At 39.6% G+C, this 20,812-nt stretch overlaps 2 long non-coding RNA genes across 2 annotated transcripts; both read left to right on the top strand.

Annotated features, from left to right (window-relative positions):
• Positions 1-6,690: 6,690 nt before the first annotated feature.
• LOC134800127 (uncharacterized) lies at positions 6,691-7,684 on the top strand. The gene is made up of 3 exons (XR_010145511.1): positions 6,691-6,833; positions 6,911-7,003; positions 7,094-7,684. It is a non-coding gene; the product is annotated as an uncharacterized LOC134800127 (long non-coding RNA).
• Positions 7,685-9,738: 2,054 nt separating this feature from the next.
• LOC134800126 (uncharacterized) lies at positions 9,739-11,016 on the top strand. Its single transcript, XR_010145510.1, has 3 exons — positions 9,739-10,339; positions 10,417-10,509; positions 10,600-11,016. It is a non-coding gene; the product is annotated as an uncharacterized LOC134800126 (long non-coding RNA).
• Positions 11,017-20,812: the final 9,796 nt, after the last annotated feature.

The following is a 20,812-nucleotide window of genomic DNA, read 5'->3' as shown; positions in this document are numbered from 1 at the left end:
ACGAAATATCATTTGATATTTACTAGTCGCTTTTCGGTGAAGGAAACCGGACTAATCCCAATAACGCCTAGTTTCCCCTCTGGGTTGGAAGGTCAGATGGCAGTTGCTTTCGTAAAAATGAGTGCCTACGTCAATTCTTGGGATTAGTTGTCAAGCGGACAGCGGACCCCAGGCTCCCATGAGCCGTGGCAAAAATGCCGGGATAACGCAAGGAAGAAGAAGAAGTATTATACATGTTACTTACCTACGTTAAAGGAAAACACCATGAGGAAACCAAACCAAACAAGTCCACTTGACTGGTGTTGCCATTAAGTTTCGCCTTTAGTTTTTAGGGTTCCGTACCCAAAGGGTAAAACGGTACCCTATTACTAAGACTCCGCTGTCCGTCCGTCCGTCCGTCCGTCCGTCCGTCTGTCACCAGGCTGTATCTCACGAACCGTGATAGCTAGACAGTTGAAATTTTCACAGATGATGTATTTCTGTTGCCGCTATAACAACAAATACTAAAAACAGAATAAAATAAAGATGTAAGTGGGGCCCCCATACAACAAACGTGATCTTTATTTCAGTTTATAAACGTGATCTTTGACCGAAGTTAAGCAACGTCGTCGGGCGTAGTACTTGGATGGGTGACCGTTTTTTATGCCGTTTTTTGCATTATGGTACGGAACCCTTCGTGCGCAAGTCCGACTCGCACTTGCCTGGTTTTTTATTTAATTTCTAATTTTCTTCCTTCCTTCGAACCTGCACTCTTTCAAGGTTTACATTGGGTCCCTTCCACTCGGGAGCTTGGCGTTTGAGTGTTGTATGTGTTTATGACATAAAGCGTTCAAAAGGTCAAAATAACAAACGCAAAACGCAGGGTTTTTATATTGTATTGTAGGGGAAACAGTGCATTTCTGGACACTTATATTTGAGCTTGTTTTAGATTTAGGTACTAAGTTTTAATTTAAGATAAGATAAGAGCGCACCGCCAACAAACTGTTGTACATTACCATAAAATGGGGTGAGTAGGTGCAAAACTGACATTCAAACCTCGATAACATTTTATTTTTACATATGCAAACTGAATGGTGTATATAATAAGTGTTCCGGACGTTTGTATTTTATTTTGGGTAGCTCCATTTCATAACTTTGACGATAAACAGGAAATCCCACCTCACCCCGTAGTCCCTCGTATTTGGGGTGAGTTGGGTTTTCATACAAAGGTGATTTTGGAAGATTGTTGGATTGTTTTTTTTATTATATGTATTACTATAGCTCCATTTAAAATTGGAATACATTATTTTTGTAGCAGTAGCCTTAAAATCCCATCTCACCCCCTTTCATCCCTTCTCTCCCCATTCATAACCCAATTCTCCCCGCGAACCCTACTCACCCCATTTTACGGTACTGTTTAATATGTAAGTACCTATGTGTTTTATATAACAATAAAAAAAAGTGTCACCCGGAGCAATTGTTATATTTACTTATGTTATGAGAAGGCAGCCTACATTTCTACCAGAGAGCCTAGCCAAGATGCCAATCGCTTGCGCCGTAGTCAACGAAATGGTAATCTTTCTTTATCACTCTTCCATATTAGATGATTGGCATCATAGCTAGGCACCCTGGTATATTCGCTCGCAAAGATACTGGCCAGTGGGGAGACACTCCATGACTTCGGGCAAACTCGGCTCCGTTCGGCTCAGCATTGCTCCGATCAATTAAGTATTAGGGTTCGCACCACTTGACGTCATTTTGCGTGCACGACCACAGATAAGATAATCACTTGAATTTTGACAACCCTAAATAGCCGAAAGGGATAGTGCCATACATTAGAAAGGGATAGCACGATTCGTCCCTGAATCGCTGTCAAACTTCGGTTTTGTAGGAAGTGTTCCTTTCTGTACGGTCTTAGAGGATATAACCAACGGCTCCATTGTTAATTACTCCGAGTGTACGGTAGTACTATTATTTATTCTGTGCTAGCTCATTCATAAAAAGTCTTTGACAAATACAAATACAGAATACTATTATTTATTATATGGCCTAGCTCATTCATAAAAAAGTCTTTGACAAATACAAATACAGAATACAAATACAAATACAGTGTGGGCGAAGGTAGTACCACTCTTTGATTTAACCCCGCGGCCCTGACCTGGCGGCTTAGCACGGTCGCGTTTTTATCCCTTGTCACCATGCCTGTCACGTTCTAACAAGTATGTAAGTGCGAAAGGGACGCGCATAGTGATAGTCGATAAAAATGGAACCGTGCTGAGCCCGCTGGGAATCGTAAACAATTGTCAATTAGAGAAATCATATCACTAAAGAATGATCTAACTAAGTATACTATACTATACGAGCTTTTAGTAGTTATATGACGCATGTCTTGACCCCAGGCTGAGTATACAACGTCACAAATCTCTTAAGGTGACAGTCCATTTCCAACGACAGCAGCACTACCATTCATTTTAAGGTGACAGTCCATTTCCAACGACAGCAGCACTGCCATTAATTTTACTATGGAAATTGACAATAACACCGACGCGTTCGTACTAGTAGTGCAGCTGCGGTCAGAAATGGAATGTTACCCTTAAGGTGACATTTGGGTGGCAACTGCTGCTGCATTAATTATAGCATACCTATTGGCTAAACGTAATACTTAAGGTGACAGTCCATTTCCAACGACAGCAGCACTACCATTCATTTTACTATGGAAATTGACAATAACACCGATGCGTTCGTACTAGTACTGTAGCTGCGGTCAGAATTGGAATGTTACCCTTAAGGTGACGTTCGCATTCAGACTTCACCACTTTCACCAGCATTGCTGCAGCAGTGTTGCAGCGCGACATTACCGCCGACTGCAATGCTGCCACAAATGACAAAATTCCGGGCAGCAACATCGTTTTTTGGCAAAGTGCCCTGGCAGCAAAAGCCAATCTTACAACATCGTTTTTGACATTACTGTAGGCCACGTTAAATTTAATATAAATATCTCGATAATTTATAATGTCTATACGAAAAATAACGTAATAGTAAGTACTTAAAAAGTATCTAAGCTTTAAGTATACCTAAGAAAGTTTTTAATACCTTTAAAGTTGGTTCAAGCGATTCTTTCTTTTTTCTGTATCTATATAACATCAATAAAATAACGTGAAATAAATAATTTATGCCCTAAATTGTGTACGGCTTATAAGTCTTATCTACTTACTACTTGCTAACTAATTGTAAGTTGGTAACAACTTCGATCGTGTAAATCAAGGTTCCTAGCCAAGATGCCAATCGTTTGCGCCATAGCGAACGATACGCTATCTCTCTGTCGCACTAATAAGGAAAAGTGATAGAGAGAAATTACCGATTCGTTCGCTACGGCGCAAACGATTGGCGTCTAGGGTAGGCCCGCATTTAACTAATGGGTTTGTTTACGATTTGTGCCCTAATGCCCCTAATTTTTATCCAATCACGAATCAACGTAACAATAATTGATCACCGAATAAAAACAACATGAAGGGTGTGTCGATGGTAAGGTAACTTATTATGATAGTACACACAGCAATACTCCTAACTGTACATCGGCGGACCTTATTACAAGAAGCATAAGGTCCACCGATGTACAATTAACAGAGTGTGCGATGGTACCAGCCTCTACATTCATTGAAAATAATGAGGGAATATCGTAAGTCTAATAAATAATTCTCACGGCGTCCTAGCCTATAATAGTCGGTAGTGACCCTGCTTACGAAGCTAGGAGGCGCGTTCGAATCCGGTAAGGTCATTTGTGTGTTTATCACAAATATTTGTTCCTGAGTTATGAATGTGTGTATATCGTCATCTAGTACCACAATACAAGCCTCATTGAGCTTACTGTAGGACTAGGTCGATATGTGTAAAATTGTCCAATAGTTATATATTTTTATTATTTCACTTAACTTCTGAGGAAGATATGTATGTGGAAAATCTTATAGGAAAAACCGGACAAGTGCGAGTCAGACTCGCCCTCCGAGGGTTCCGTACTTTTTAGTACTGTTGTTATAGCGGCAACAGAAATAGGAAAGACATCATCTGTGAAAATGTCAACTGTCTAGCTATTACGGTTCATGAGATACAGCCTGGTGACAGACAGACGGATAGACGGCAGTGAAGTCTTAGTAATGCGGTCCCGTTTTCACCCTTTGGATACGGTACCCTAAAAATGGCGGAGGGTGAAGACCAATAATTTATTAATCTGCAGAATCAGATATATATGTCGCAGTCGGATCGTATAATCCGCCGTATTACATTACGGCTAGCCGTTTTCAAAAACAGGGGCGTTTTGAAATGCGGCGGTTTAACGATTAGCCGGATTGAATGCGGCTGAATGAGAATCCGCCGGAATGTATTCGGCGCCATACGTTCTTCAACGCGGCTAGCCGTAATGTAATACAGCGAGTCATTAGCCGCCGCTTTGACAGTTTTTAGTTCCCATTTTTAACACCCGTGGCGCTGCCTGACAAACGCTGGGGTGTCCATCAAATCTGGAGTTCGTCGGACTGTTTCTTTTCAAAAAACATTTCTTTCGCAACTTAACTAGACGGAGCCCCGATTTCTGAGCGGTTTGCCCTTCGGGCATCTGAAGCTACCTAACGAACCTAACCTACCTACCTATTGATTTAGTGAGACGTCCGTGAAAACATTACACTTTGGGGAAAAAAGCGTAGGTAGGTAAGTACGTTAGGTTCGTTAGGTAACTTCAGATGCCCGAAGGGCAAACCGCCCAGAAATAGGAGCCCCGCTTGCGGGGCTCCGTCTATTTAAGTTGTGAAGGAAATGTTTTGGAAAAGAAACACATGTAGTGCGGTGGGACCATGGTAAAAATAAATTAAATTGCAAATATTGTCAAACTCCGGTTACGTAGGCGACCGAAAAAACTGGTCACTCTACAATCTAAAATAGTAGTACGATGCAGCTAAACGTTGGCCGCCTTATTGAAGAACGTATCGCAATGACAATCCGGCTAATCGTCGAACCGCCGCATTTCAAAACGCCCCTGTTTTTGATAACGGCTAGCCGTAATGTAATACGGCGGATTATACGATCTGACTACGACATATACATAAAGCTGTTTTTATATGGTGACGATGGCACAAGGCCAAATTTAGTATGGAGGGGCTGAGATTCAGCAATTCAGAACTTGCTATACATATTTGCTTTCTGTCAAACCGAAAACAGAAAACGGGTTTGAATTCCGGTAAGGATAGGGTACTTGTGTGTTCATCACAAATATTATATAGTTCCTGAGTTATGGATGTTATGTATATTTATTTAAAATCTACATGTAGGTATGTTTCTGTTTGACCCAATGGTTGAGTGGTAGAGAATGCCTTCTGGCATTAAGTCCGCTATTTGTACTGTTGTTGTATTTGTTTGTTTGTATTTCTTTGTTTGTGCAATAAAGTTCAAATAAATAAATTAAACAAAATATTTTTAATTAGGTATTGTAAAAATTAGGAGCGAAAAACAGATTTAGTACAAATTTCTCCACTTTCGTCTTAAAACGTTATAATTTGTATTTTATAAGCAATTGTGTTTAAAGGGTCCAAAATCGGCAGTCACCATTAAAAATAAATAATAATACAAAAACTTAAAACCGTATTGTAAAAACGTAAGTGTCCCGTTTTTGTAATTTTGGCTACGGAACCCTAAACGGCGTTGTGTGGTACCAAGATTCTGTGTTCCGGAAAAGATAATGGATAATTATATTTAAAAAAAAAGTTAATTTACATAAATTTAAGCACCTTCGCGGTAATCTATAACAATTTTCAACTGTCAATAGCGGCGTAAATTATTTAATTGATAATAATTTGTCTCATAACAAATTTGTTATGAGACAAACTTGTTTCTAAACAAATTATATTGTTTCTAAACAAATTATTATCAATTAAATTATATACCTACGCCGCTATTGACAGTTGTTAATTGTTATTACCGCGGCCGGCTGATAGCGGTATTTACAAAAAGCTTCTGATCGAAATCGAATTATATAGGTAAGTACTTTAAGGAAATTACTGAATTAGATCAGGCAAGGCAACGAATGCTCAAAAAAAAGTTGTAGAGAGAAATGCTATAGTTGGTCAAGCAGATCTTGTCAGTAGAAAAAGGCGGCAAATTTGAAAAATGTAGGCGTGAAGGGATATCGTCTCATAGAAAATTTGTATTTCGCGCCTTTTTCTACTGACAAGATTTGCTTGACCATCTATATGAACACAATTTTTGACTCCGTAACTTAGTTTGGCCTAGTTATATAAGCCCCTATGCCGGGGGGAGAGGAGGTAGGAAGGTCTCATGTTTAATTTAGTCAAGTTTTTCGATACCTATTGTAACAACAAAATTTTAATTCTTAATTTTTTCATTACTGTTTAGTATGGGACCCATCTTCGTTTGATACCCTTATCGCCATCTAGCGAGCGCAGGCGTATTCACGCAGCGCCCTATCGAACTAAGCTTGGTCCGTGTTGCTATATTAAAAATAATTTCGGTTTCTTCCTACATTTTTGGTTTTTTTTTAATCGAAAGGGGTTTGTAAATTAAAATTGTCTTCAAATATGGTTTTCCGTTCTATCTAATATTAGTCCAAGTAAATTAAAAAAGAAAGGTAATGTTTCCTTTTCAAAATCACCTAGGATCGCACGAATCCAGTTCGGGCTTTGGACGCTTTGGTAACCCCGTCGTTTCATCTGTCACCGATGGCTCGCCACGTCGAGGGCCGTTCTTTTTGGATTCGGAAGAGATCGTAGCAAGGCGTGGTTGTTTCCTTTTCCCAACGGCCTGGTGCCGTCTGAGTCTACCTATATCGCGGTTTAAGCCGCCTAATCGTAAGTAGCTCGTCGATTCCTTCATTATTTTGTATGGGTTTGTTAGTGCAGTGCTGATTGTTTTTATATTATTGCAGCTCGTTGGATGTGAATCGTCCTGTGCAGTTGAAGCCCCGGGTGCATTGAAATTATGCAAGTCCTTTCCTACGCCCGCTTATTGTCTGCCCCGGGTAAGCAGCGACCTACACGCAGTCCAGTATACTTATTTATTCGATTCTGTGAATGACTGTTCTGTTACTTAGTAGTTTTATAAATTTCAGGGTTTCAAGATTTACCGTCTTTATTACAAGTGTACGGTGTGGCCTCAAGATGCCAGCTTCTGCAAACCGAGCTACCAGTGGCAGGGAGCTGTGTTTGGCGTTTCCCTACTTCCACGTCGAGGTTCCTGGTCAACGTGGCGGTTGTATTGTTTACGGTCTCTCGAAGTTTTGGAGGTTAGATCGACCCTTTATTTAATATTAATTACTGAACCAGAGATGCTGGTTCTGGCGCCCTCGTACCCCTCACTACCGTTTAAATTTGTCTGTCAGTAGGCCGCTTCTACCAAAACATTTTTAAATAAGAGTTCGCTATACCCATAACTGTTCCCTCAACACTTAAATAAGAGTCTGGTGCTCGTGTTATTTAGATAAGAGCTAGTTTACCTTAAGTTCCTGTTGTTAAGGCCCTTAAGGCTCTCCGGGTTAATTTCAAAATAATTTGAATAAATGTTTTAACCATATTGCCTTGTTTTGTTAATTAATTAAGGAAATATTCCATATTAGTAACCCTAGAATAATAGTTGTTACAGTGGCGCCCAACGTGGGGCAATATTAGCGAACCTCTTTGGTCACAGTGTGTTAGCTAAAGGGAGTTTTTTTTTTTTGGTAGAAATGGTGCTGTGTGTATTCTTGTATTGTGTTAAGGATTATTACCCTTATTAAAATTAAAATGTAACTATACTACATAACTGTGTTAGGTTATACTATTTACCACATGTGAGCATACTTATAGGTTAGGTTGTGTACATGTGTGTGGAGATTGCTTATCTATTACTTGCGTTGTACTGTTTAGTACTAGAGTGTAGAAATTATTAATTAAATTACAACTAGTGGAATAGTGTCTTAATTAAAAATGTATACATGTGTGCTGTGGTTCGGAGTGTCAAGTACACAGACTTAAACTTGAGTTAACTTTTACTTTAATTTAAAAAATATATATAAAAGGTGTAATGTTAGTTAGACATTCCTGTACCAAGGTGTAAGACTTGTTGTTCTTTTAAATTAAAGTATTTATTTTTTCCTCAGTGGGAGGTTACTGTGTGTATACTTAGTTGACTGTACACCTGTTTAAAATGTAACGATATTTTATTAATTATAAATGTGGAGTTGTAAAAAGTTTGAGGGAGCAAATTTGGAGGTTATAGTGAAGTACAGTCAGCAGGTGTTTCCATTTATTAAATTTATTACGGGATGTTTGGAGTTGAAGTTTAAAATAAATAAAATTAATATTAAATAGTTTCTTCATATGGTTGGGTACAGTCAGTCACAATTATCGTTGTTGACTTTCGTTTTTTTTTTAAATAACTTACTGATATCCATATAGCGGTTGATCTTTAGGGTCGAATCTTATTGTAGTGGTTTTTAAAAGTTGTTTCGTAGGGGAGTTATGTTTATTACCTACTTTTCTTTATCTATTGTCTCGACTTAAATCGAGTTTTTTCCTTATTGTGGTTACTTTAGGTGAAGTAAATACTTACTTATTAGTTTACTATCGGGTATTGCGGTTTTTTTTGTTGTTGATGTTCGGTAGGAGTTTTTTTTGTGTTGCGAGCAGGAGTTTATGTATGTAGTGTCCGGAGGGGAAAATTACCTTTCGAACACGCGTATTACCTTTCGAACACGCGTATTACCTTTCGATCGTGTCTGAGCAAACGTAACTCAGGCACGTGGTTTGTTTGTCGTTGGTGGGCGGAGAGGACGATTTTAAAGTCTCTTCGCGAGTTTACCGGGGTGCTGGCGTTTTAAACCAGCATTCCAATCGGCACTGGCTGGTCGGGTTTTGGCGGAATTTAAACCGTCAAGCTCTTAATAGCAGTGCCGTCTTCTTTGTTAATGCTTTGCGATATGACTTAAATCATATGCGTGAACGTTAATGTAGATGTTCTGTGGTACGCGCCTTAAAGCGTTGTCCGCAAACATCGGATTTTTGTGTGTCAGACTGACAGTCTTGCGTCGCTTGAGACGGATATTGTACAGTCGACTTCCTTGTGTCTCGTTTTGTTTCGAACGTTACCGTCTGCTTGTCGTTCAGACACAGCTGGTTAACGTATCGTTGTTGTGTTGTGGTATTTCTTTATAGGTATTAGCGTTCAGACCTGTGTCGACTGAAGGCACGGCCTGATAAGCGCGCGTTCCTTGAATTGTGTAGCATCTTAGTTTAATTTCACCTGGCTATAAGCCGTCTATCCACAGTAAGTGTTGGCAGTGCAGGGCGAAATCCCTGATTTCACACTGCAGGGCCAGTGTTCCTGTGAAGAGTGTCGACTGGTAGCTCAGTGGCTCTTTAGCCGAGCTATCGGACACTGCCTTGACTCATATGGGTAATTGACTGTACTCAGTCATTACCACAGATTATTGAATAATCTGTTACCTTACGCACATACCGCCATATAGCTTGGACGTGCAGCCCGCGACCCAGGTCGCTCGCTGCGCCGCCAAGATATACAGCGATGCAGTGCGTAGGTAGGGAGCTTTTCAGCTTCGCCTATTAGTGTGTAGTTTCGTTTGGGTTAGTGTACATTTCAGGTATCGTAGTGTAGATTACAGTAAAGTAATGTTATAGTTCATATGTAGTAACTTGTGCACAGCTCGGCTGTGTTTATTTTCCTATTGTTTAGTGCGTGGGTTCGATTTATTTTGTTAGTTAGTTTTTTGAGTGGTATATAATTGTCTAGGTACTTTCCGTGGATGGTTTTGCGAGCTGGGGACCAGCTCAAAATTTTGCCGTAGTCAAAATTTTCTTAGGGAAGGGGAGCACTGTAACAACAAAATTTTAATTCTTCATTTTTTCATTACTGTTTAGTATGGGACCCATCTTCGTTTGATACCCTTATCGCCATCTAGCGAGCGCAGGCGTATTCACGCAGCGCCCTATCGAACTAAGCTTGGTCCGTGTTGCTATATTAAAAATAATTTCGGTTTCTTCCTACATTTTTGGTTTTTTTTTAATCGAAAGGGGTTTGTAAATTAAAATTGTCTTCAAATATGGTTTTCCGTTCTATCTAATATTAGTCCAAGTAAATTAAAAAAGAAAGGTAATGTTTCCTTTTCAAAATCACCTAGGATCGCACGAATCCAGTTCGGGCTTTGGTAACCCCGTCGTTTCATCTGTCACCGATGGCTCGCCACGTCGAGGGCCGTTCTTTTTGGATTCGGAAGAGATCGTAGCAAGGCGTGGTTGTTTCCTTTTCCCAACGGCCTGGTGCCGTCTGAGTCTACCTATATCGCGGTTTAAGCCGCCTAATCGTAAGTAGCTCGTCGATTCCTTCATTATTTTGTATGGGTTTGTTAGTGCAGTGCTGATTGTTTTTATATTATTGCAGCTCGTTGGATGTGAATCGTCCTGTGCAGTTGAAGCCCCGGGTGCATTGAAATTATGCAAGTCCTTTCCTACGCCCGCTTATTGTCTGCCCCGGGTAAGCAGCGACCTACACGCAGTCCAGTATACTTATTTATTCGATTCTGTGAATGACTGTTCTGTTACTTAGTAGTTTTATAAATTTCAGGGTTTCAAGATTTACCGTCTTTATTACAAGTGTACGGTGTGGCCTCAAGATGCCAGCTTCTGCAAACCGAGCTACCAGTGGCAGGGAGCTGTGTTTGGCGTTTCCCTACTTCCACGTCGAGGTTCCTGGTCAACGTGGCGGTTGTATTGTTTACGGTCTCTCGAAGTTTTGGAGGTTAGATCGACCCTTTATTTAATATTAATTACTGAACCAGAGATGCTGGTTCTGGCGCCCTCGTACCCCTCACTACCGTTTAAATTTGTCTGTCAGTAGGCCGCTTCTACCAAAACATTTTTAAATAAGAGTTCGCTATACCCATAACTGTTCCCTCAACACTTAAATAAGAGTCTGGTGCTCGTGTTATTTAGATAAGAGCTAGTTTACCTTAAGTTCCTGTTGTTAAGGCCCTTAAGGCTCTCCGGGTTAATTTCAAAATAATTTGAATAAATGTTTTAACCATATTGCCTTGTTTTGTTAATTAATTAAGGAAATATTCCATATTAGTAACCCTAGAATAATAGTTGTTACACTATCTTGAAAAGTTTTCGGGATATCCTCTCTTGAAAGTTTATTTGGGGCTCTCAATTTTATCTTGATATCTACATCAGTGAAGCTACTAGGCCGTGTTTGGTATCGTTTTCGTATAAAACAGGGGTGCACATTTATGGTGTCACATTGACATTGACGAGTACATAACCAAACTCCGCTTTGCCGACGATATCGTTGTCATGGCTGACCTGGAAGACCTAGGCAAAATGCTCAACGACCTCAGTACAGTCTCTCAACAAGTGGGTCTAAGGGTGAACATGGAGAAGACGAAAATTATGTCAAACTCCCATGTTGCACCCACTCCTTTGAAAGTTGGAGGATCAAAAATACCTGAGACAAACAGTTCAGTTAGGTAAGTCCAACTTTAAGAAAGATGTGCTCGTCGAATCCAACTTGGATGGGCAGCGTTTGGGAAGCTACGCAACATCTTCTCGTCCAAACTACCGCAGTGTCTTAAGACGAAAGTCTTCAACCAGTGTGTGTTGCCAGTGATGACGTACGGCACAGAAACGTGGTCGCTCACAACGGGCCTCATAGGAAGGCTCAAGGTTACTCAAAGAGCAATGGAGCGAGCTATGCTCGGAGTTACCCTGCGTGATCGAATCAGAAATGTGGAGATCCGCAGGAAAACCAAAGTTGTCGACATAGCTCAGAGAATTGCCAGACTTCAGCGAATGACCGTTCGCAGTGGAGATCTTTGGGGGAGGCCTTTGTCCAGCAGTGGACGTCTTTCGGCTGAGATGATGATGATGACTGACATTCAACCCAGTGTAGAGAGTACCATTTTGTACCATTTGGTGTTGAAACTCTAGGTCCATGGGGTCCCAGCGCGCATAAGTTGTTCGCAGAAATCGCGAAGCGTCTGGTTGACGTAACTGGTGACCGAAGAGCTGGCGGCTACCTCGCACAACGTGTCAGCATTGCGATACAGCGAGGAAATGCCGCCAGCATTCTTGGTACAATGCCTCAAGGGCCTATTTTAGATTTAAGCTAGTTATTAATTTCGTTTAGTAGTACCACTGTATATATATTGTATGTAAATAAATGATTTTTTTCACCCAGTGTCAAATTTTTATTTATTTTATTTATTTACTTTATTACAAATTTCATACAATACGAGTATCATGGGAAACATGCAACTAGCATGCAACTGGCTTAAAAACTAGCACGAAATCCAAAACAAGTGTAAGTACACCGTTTTTTTTTTAAATTGTATGTACTGGTAACCATGGTAGGTCCAGGTTTAATGGCTCCTCTACATGATGGGCCAGCGCCGGCCACTCCAAGGGACGCATTTATGCGTTAGAGGGAGTAAGTGATATTGCTATCTCATTCTACCGCATGGCTGCGTCCCTTGGAGTGGCCGGCGCTGGCCCATCGTGTAGAGGAGCCATAACCGGTTAACCCCGGGTTATTGAATGGTGCAAGTGGCCGTGTCATACATTGATAAAATTGTCTGCTATCTACACAACTATATACACATCTGCTAGGCGTAGTTAAAAAACCGGGCAAGTGCGAGTCGGATTCGCGCACCAAGGGTTCCGTACCATAATGCAAAAAAAAACGGAAAAAAATGCAAAAAATAACGGTCACCCATCCAAGTACTGACCACGCCCGACGTTGCTTAACTTTGGTCAAAAATCACGTTTGTTGTATGGGAGCCCCATTTAAATCTTTATTTTATTCTGTTTTTAGTATTTGTTGTTATAGCGGCAACAGAAATACATCATCTGTGAAAATTTCAACTGTCTAGCTATCACGGTTCGTGAGATACAGCCTGGTGACAGACAGACGGACGGACGGACGGACGGACGGTCGAACGGTCGAACGGACGGACGGACGGACGGACGGACAGCGAAGTCTTAGTAATAGGGTCCCGTTTTACCCTTTGGGTACGGAACCCTAAAAACGATACATAGTTAAAGTCTTTCAGCCTATTGTTTATTAATTAACTAACTAGCACTAATAACAGTTTCACTAAGCATTTAATTATTGTCGCTTGTCCTGTATTTACTTGTTTAAAGGTCAACTTACCTACACAAATTAGGAAGCAATTACCTAAACTTAGTACGTTCCGACTTTACTTTCTTGTGTCTTGTAAATGTGTTATAACACAGAATGCCAGCGTTTAGCCGCTTAGGTAAAAACATTGGCTGCTATTTAACTGATCACCAGATTTAGTAAAATTTAATACCAAAAAAATCTATTTTACCACCCTAAAATCATGAATGATCACCAAATTTATAACACCATTTTAATGTGAAATGATTACCAATTTTATTACATTTTACTATCCTTTTAACGGAAATGACACCAAACTAATCATTATTAACCCAAAAATAGTCAATGATTACCAAATTTCAAACCCCATTTTAATGTGAAATGATAACCAAATTTTTACATCTTGCTATCCTATTAAAGAAATTGACACCAAAATAATCATTGTAAACCCAAAAATAGTAAATGACCACCAAAATTAGAACTCCATTTTAATGTAAAATGATAACCAAATTTTTAAATCTTGCTATCCTACTAAAGCAAATTACTCCAAAATAATCATTGTAAACGCAAAAATAGTAAATGATCACAAAAATTGTAACCACATTTTAATTTAAAATGTGCAAATATTTAATATATCGTTATCCTATTAAATTAATTAATCCACTTCGTCACCTTTTTCTAGTAGCATTTTATTTCTGTAACAGTCGCAGTTCTAACCTAACCTAACCCACTTTTCTAGTAGCATTTTGTTTCTGTAAGGGTCACAGTTCAAACCTAACCTAACCCACTTTTCTAGTAGCATTTCTTTTCAGCAAGGGTCGCAGTTCAAACCTAACCTAACCCACTTTTCTAGTAGCATTTCGTTTCTGTATGGGTCGCAGTTCAAACCTAACCTAACCCACTTTTCTAGTAGCATTTCTTTTCTGTAAGGGTCGCAGTTCAAACCTAACCTAACCCACTTTTCTAGTAGCATTTCTTTTCTGCAAGGGTCGCAGTTCAAACCTAACCTAACCCACTTTTCTAGTAGCATTTCGTTTCTGTATGGGTCGCAGTTCAAACCTAACCTAACCCACTTTTCTAGTAGCATTTCTTTTCTGTAAGGGTCGCAGTTCAAACCTAACCCAACCCACTTCTCTAGTAGCGTTTCGTATCTGTATGGGTAGCAGTTGACACTTAACCTAACCTTCTTTTTTAGTACCATTTCGTTTCTGTAAGGGTCGCAGTGCTAACCTAACCTAACCCACTTAAGTGATAGCAGTTTAACTTACTTTTCTAGTAGCATAACGAAATGCTACTAGAAAAGTAGATTAGGTTAGGGAGGTATGCGGTGCGGGCTACGGGGGGTTGAGCGGGAGGGGCTAGTAATTTTGGCATCAGTTTACTTTATTTGGTAATATGTATACATTTTTTGGTAATCATAGTGGTTTATTTAGGTGAAAATATCGCATTAATTTGGTCTTCAAGATTTGGTGATCATTAATGATTTTTGGTGATCATTCAATATATTTGGTATTTGAATACAATTTGAAGTGCAGTCGTAATTAAAATGGTGGTACTTTTGTATTTTTAGGCCTTATTTTTTTGGTGTTCAGTAATATTTTTTGGTAAGCATGATTTTTTTATTTAGGGTACCAAAGTATTTTTTGGTGGTCATTATATTTGTAGCCAAAAACATTATGTACATTTCTTAGTTACCGTAAAACGGGGTGAGTAGGTTTCGCGGGGAGAGGTGGGGTATGTATGGGGAGAGTAGGTTTGAGTGGGGGGTGAGAAGGGATTTTAAGGCTACTGCTACAAAAATAATGTATTCCAATTTAAAATGGAGCTATAGTAATACGCATAATAAAAAAAAATCGATCCAACAATCTTCCAAAATCACCTTTGTATGAAAACCCCTCTCACCCCAAATACGAGGCACTACGGGGTGAGGTGGGTTTTCCTCTTTATCGTCAAAGTTATGAAATGGAACTACCCAAAATAAAATAAAAACTAAAATACAAACGTCCGGAACACTTATTATATGTATACACCATTCAGTTTTCATATGTAAAAATAAAATGTTATCGAGGTTTGAATTTCAGTTTTGACCCTACTCATCCCATTTTACGGTACACGTTCTTTACGTAGGTACCAGACGTTGAACAAAAACATCTTCACTTCATTATAAGTTACTTACTTTCAAGCACGACCGCAAGATTTACACCTTCTTTTATTTGTTCTGTCCTATTTGTTCAACCAATGAGTTTTGTATGGCCGATCGTAAAGTCCCTGTGTTTGTTGTACAAGTTTGTTCCTAGGCCACGCCCCCTGGCAGTGAATGCGTTAAACTAATAGATAGGTAAAAAAAAGGTAGGATAGTGTTCGTTGGGTTGCTTCAGATGCCCGAAGGGCAAAAAATAGGAGCCCCGCCGTCGACTCAGGGAATGAGACAATGATTTTCACGATTCACGATATGCCTAGGAATTTCATGATCTGCCTGATTTTACGATCGGCCGCCGACATTTGCATGTGCAGCAATGCGAGGCAGTCGTGCAGTCTAACGGGAGCAAAAAACATTTATTATGGAGTTTACATAGGTACCTATAAAAAAATTTTTGTTCCTTGTTGTAAAATAACAAAAACATGTATTTGTTCGACCTGGCCTTGGCGTTATTTACCCTAGGGCCATCCGGGCCATGGCCCGGGGCGCCAACCCCCAGGGGCGGCATATACCGCCCCTGGCGGATGGCATTTTGTTTTTCTTCCTTGACTTCCGGGGCGGCGAAACGTATTGGCCCGGGGCGCCAAATTTCAAAATACGCCCCTGCGTGGGACCCACTAATCTGGAACCAATAACTACGTAGGCACCTATCAACTTTATTAGCACAATCTACTTATTACTTTCATTTTGTTCAATAAACCGTTTGAGTGTAGTTTTATAGCACCTATTGCATTTGATTATTAACATGCTCTAGCTCTGATTACGATTAGTGATACTGATATTACAAGTTGAAATTATTTGTTTATAATAATTTCTAAACTATTTATTTTAAAATATTTAAAATTAACCTAAAACATTTAATAATAATTATATCTAGGAAAGGCAGGGCAGCTTGTGGCGAGCTGTTGGGGAGTAACGACCCCACGGACCCGAGTGCTCCCGAGAGTCGGTCAGGGTCTCCGTCTCCGGCGTGTCTTCGTCGGTCGGAGTGGACCCCAAGGGGACCCGCAGGACTCTCAGCTCTGGCTTGCCTTCATTGGCCGTCCAGAAAGGAGTCGCTAGAGCTATATGCTCCAGGGGTGGAAGTGAAAGATGCATAAGACGCGAGTTGGCACAGTGGCTGGTAACAGCCACTGGGTAGAAAGCGGCGCACACCTCTCGACACCCCTGAGCCGCTCACACCGATGTTGCTCCTGGTCGTCTTTACGACGGCAGTTTCAGGGGCCCATCTAGTCAGCGGCGAGTCACCGCCTGCCTCGATGACGGTGTTAACATTGTTATGGCAGGTGTCCGGACCTCTTTACAATAGCCCAGTTTAATTGTCCACCCAAACTTCAATCCATAGACCGGTATACTGTTCATTTTTTCTACAATAGTCCCAATGCCTGCTGCGACCGGTTCATGGGTGTCTATTGTTGCGCCTGTGAACGGGTTCCAGCAGGCGTTCTACATGACATTAAAGCTCTCCAAGGGGCCTCTACGTGTTGGATCTATATCCCCACGCAAGCCTATCAAAAGACCGGGATTTATAGGCCCGTGAAACCCGAAATGGAGTACAAATTATATCTAAAACTTAGAGAATTATGGCTACTTATTGAATAAAAAAAGTAAAACTAACAGCTCGGCCACGAAATTGCGCGACTGGCAGCGCCGGCGGCGACAACCATAGGTTGGAGCGAGACAGTGATTGGACCTTTCGTTCCCACCTATGGTTGCCGCCGCCGCCGCTGGTCGCGCAATGTCGTGGCCGGGCCATAAAGCTACCTATTTTCTATGTAAGGTTTACTTTTAGAAGATAGTTTTATTTTATTATGACCCACAATTCTGTTGACAGAGTGTTGACATATTTTTTTATGTACAGTTTTTTTTGTACCTATATATTTTGTAGTTTGTAAAAATATTGTTAATTTCTCTTTTGACGTGTTCTCTTCTGTGTAGGTACAGTCGAGTGTTAAAATATGGGTGTAGACATCTTACTCAAAAATATGTCCCATAGTTCTTAATTCGCTGACATAAGAGCTATGGGACATATTTTTGAGATGATTTATGCACCATAACCTAAGTTTTTGACTAGATAGGGTCAAGGAGGGTACATTGCCTCGGTAGAAAAAGACCGGGTACAGTGGCTCACGCAACCTAATTTTAACACGAGAGAGGCGATATTTGGGCGACTGAGCCACTGTTTCCGCCTTGACCCTACAGATGTGAAATAGGACATCATGCTCTCTGGCTTATTTTATGAGGATTTAGTACACAATTGGTACTTGTACTTACTTGAAAAAAAAGTACTTTCCTCTTTAGTTTGGGAGTAAAAGCCAAATTAAGTTGAGTTTTTTGTAGAGCAGCTCACGAGCAACCCCTACCGAATTCCAGCATAGGTATTTATTTTTTAGGGTTCCGTACCTCAAAAGGAAAATACGGAACCCTTATAGGATCACTCGTGCTTCTGTCTGTCTGTCTGTCCGTCTGTCTCAGCTTATTTTCTCGGAAACTACTGGACAAATTAAGTTGAAATTTGGTACACATATGTAAATTAGTGACCCAAAGACGGACATGTAACGTAAATAAATGAATTTTAAACATGGGGGCCACTTTTGGGGGGTAAATGAGCAATTTAAAAAAAAAAGACTTTGAAACTATATTATGTTATATGTCAAATGAAAGAGATTTTGAGAATTTCAAATATATTTTTTTTATAATTTTAATAGGTTAGAAGTTATTTAAGAAAATAGCCCAAAAATTACCATTCCTCCCCTGTTATCTCCGAAACTACGGAGTCAAAAATTGTGAAAAAAATACACAAAATAGTTCTTTACCTATAGATGACAGGAAAACCTATTAGAAATGTGCAGTCAAGCGTGAGTTGGACTTAATGTACGGGACCCTTGGAACGCGAGTCCGACTCGCACTTGGCCAGTTTTTTTCAGCAAATGAGAGGTTGGAGAAATATTTAAGTGGCTCCCATACAACAAACGAGATATTTTTCCGTTTTCTGCGTAATGATACGGAACCCTTCGTGCGCGAGTCCGACTCGCACTTGGCAGGTTTTCTTTTTATCAGGCTTATTGAGCTTACTGTGGAAGAAGGTTATGTAAAATTGCCCAATATTTATTATTTATTAAATACAAATTGTATACGAGAATTTTTATATTCTTGCTTTTAAGAAAAAAGTGGAAGCGATTAAGAAGGGATCGTGGAGATAATTGGATTTTGCCGATTTTTCTCCACTTTGGTAAACAAACTTTGAATGACGTCATTAATGGACAAGGCTGAAGCTGTCTCCTGGCAATTTAAGAGCCCATCAACGTGCACACTAGCGCCACTGCTAAATAATCGTGATTATTGAAATTTAACGAAAGATATTTAAAATAGGGGGCCGCTACATACTGTATTGTGTATTTCAGTACCTTTTTAATACATCAAACTACTTTTTATGTTGCTGGATTCGTCAATCTATGCGTCCAAAGTTAAAACGGCCGTTTTTGTTTTGAGGTCCTAGTTCGACGAATCCAGCACAAACTAGTTTGATGTATTCAAAAGGTACTGAAATACACAATACAGTACGTAGCGGCCCCCTTTTTTAAATACCTGTCGATAAATTTAAATAATCACGATTAATTAGCATTGGCGCTAGTGTGCACGTTGATGGGCTCTTAAGATTATGTGGTGTATTTTAGTACTTAAGTACCTACGTTTTAAATAATATGTCTTTTGATTTGCTGTTAGTGCATACCTGGTCTACAGCACCAAAAGTTGCGGTCAAAATAATGTTCATCATGGTAAAAATTACGATTTTTTAGTTTGTAAGTTATTGGTCGCATAAGTACCTACTTATGTACATATATATTTTTTATTGTGACTCGTTTTAACATAGGTATTAGAATAGGTAATCAGACCTTTACCGGCTATCTCGATTTTTAGCTAAAACTTGCCTATGTTGCACATTTAAAATTTTCTACTCACCCATTTTAAATAATCACGTTTTTCACAGTCAACATTTTAAACGTATCCACGTAACTACCAGGAAAGCAGAAATCACGTAGCGTATCCTGGGCGGGCGGCGCGTATACTAACAATCACCAAGAGAGAGCTTCGGCACACATAGCACCCTGTCGGTACTTCCACCCTGCCCGACATACAATGCGCGGTCCTTACAAACTAGGCAGCTTAAACACCCAATAAAAGCACCAATGTATGATGACTCTAGGAAAAGTCACGTTGCATTTTCTGATCCTATTAGGGTTTCAAATCATGTTATCTTCAAATAAATAGGTTGTTAAAGTATATTGTGTACGTATTATCACTACGCCTCATAAAACAAAGTCCCTCGTCGCGTCTGTTTGTGTGTTTGTTCGCGATAAGCTCAAAAACTTCTGAACGGATTTTCATGCGGTTTTCACCTATCAATAGGATTCTTGAGGAAGGTTTAGGTGTAGGTATAATTTGTTAACTCGTGCGAAGCCGGGGCGGGTCGCTAGTCAACACTATTATTACTTGAGTCTAGCGCTTGTAGACAGTACCCCTATATATAGTTCGTTTTTTTTAGCATTAGAAATAAGGTAAACAATCTTGATGTGTCTTTTAATTGAAAAACACATTTTAAAAATAAGCTACGGCAAATATGTAACTATTATGAATCTAATACGATCATTTATATTCTTCTGCTTTCATAAGTAATAGTTATTGATTTTTAAAAAGCGTTTTTCAATTAAATGACATGTCAAGATCGGTTACCTTCTTTCAAGTTCTTTCTAATGCTAAAAAAAATGAACTATAGTGTAAATTTCATCCGATGGCTTGACGTACGCATTTGCGTTAAGTCTCATTTTGCATGGGATTTTGAGTTTCCTCAACGTCCCGCTTGGCGCGCTGTTCAAAATCCCATACAACACAAGACTTAACACTAATACGCGTACGTCCGTCACGCTATCGAATGAAATTGTCATAAATGACTCCTTTACTTAATTTCGTATTCAAATGACATAGTCAGGAGAAATTGTAATGTACATAATTTCCATACAAATTGTTTGATTACTCTTTCAAAGTAACTGATAGTAGGTAGTGATAGTTCATATGTAGCTAAACCAGTTTTAACACAATATAAAACTACAACTACGAATACTTAAACGCTAAATTTAAGATTGATACTAAATTTTTGCCATAAAATAAAACTTTAAGCTTCAATACAAGCAAATTCCTACCTTAGTGTACCTATAGCATATTAGAATGTGACGTTACTTTGAATCTAAAAGTACTGTAAAGTGTAATAAAAGTATACCACATATTTTTGCACCGCCTACAACTTATCTGCTTTGCCTAAAGGTTGACTGGTAGAGAATGCCTTATGGCATTAAGTTCGCCTTTTGTACAGTGTGTTTTCTTATGTGCAATAAAGATTAAATAAAAAAAAAAAATAATAATATCTAGAGATGCAACGGATAGTTGTTTGGCCGGATACCGGAT

This window comes from Cydia splendana, chromosome 19 (assembly GCF_910591565.1).
Source record: "Cydia splendana chromosome 19, ilCydSple1.2, whole genome shotgun sequence".
Lineage (NCBI taxonomy): Eukaryota > Metazoa > Arthropoda > Insecta > Lepidoptera > Tortricidae > Cydia > Cydia splendana.
This window is presented reverse-complemented; position numbering and strand designations above follow the sequence as displayed.